Source organism: Hipposideros armiger, unplaced genomic scaffold (assembly GCF_001890085.2).
Source record: "Hipposideros armiger isolate ML-2016 unplaced genomic scaffold, ASM189008v1 scaffold_8, whole genome shotgun sequence".
In the NCBI taxonomy this organism is placed as follows: domain Eukaryota; kingdom Metazoa; phylum Chordata; class Mammalia; order Chiroptera; family Hipposideridae; genus Hipposideros; species Hipposideros armiger.
Window position 1 is genome coordinate 7,421,677 of NW_017731358.1, and position 830 is coordinate 7,422,506.

Here is an 830-nt window from a genome sequence, read left to right on the forward strand (position 1 = left end):
AAGGTCCATAAGTCTAGTACCTATGTTTTCTTCTATGCAATTTATTGTTTCAGGTTTTATGATTAGGTCTTTGATTCATTTTGAGTTAGACAATTCCTTTTGCAATTATAACAAAAAGAATAAAATACCTAGGAATAAACATAACAAAGGAGATGAAGAACATATCCACTGAAACTACAAGACCTTACTAAAAAAAAATTGAAGAAGACACAAAGAAATGAAAAGCTAGTTTGTGTTCATGGATTGGAAGAATCAACATAGTTAAAAGGGCCATATTACCCAAAGCAATACACAGATTTAATTCAATCCCCCCGAAAATCCCAATGGCATTTATTTAAAGAGATAAACCAAAAAAATCATTAGATTTGTATGGAATCACAAAAGACTGCTGAGTAGCCAAAGCAATCCTGAGAAAAAAGAACAAGGACAGAGGTATCACATTCTTTGACTTCAAATTATACTACAACGTGACAATAATTAAAATAGCATGGTATTGGCAGAAAAACAGACACACAGACCAAAGGAACAGAATTGTGAACCCAGAAATAAACCAACATATATATGGACAGATAATTTTTGACAAAGGAACCAAAAACATACAGTGGAGAAAACGAAGTCTCTTCAATAAATGGCACTAGGAAAATTGGAAAGCCACATGCAAAAGAATGAAACAAGACTGCTCTCTGTCACCATACACCAAAATTAATTCAAAATGAGTTGTTTTACATTAACGTTATTCAACATTATGTTATCTTCTAAATAAATAATCATTATCTGAAAAATAACAAATCCATTGTAAAAATTCAAATAATTTGCAGCATTAAAAAAAT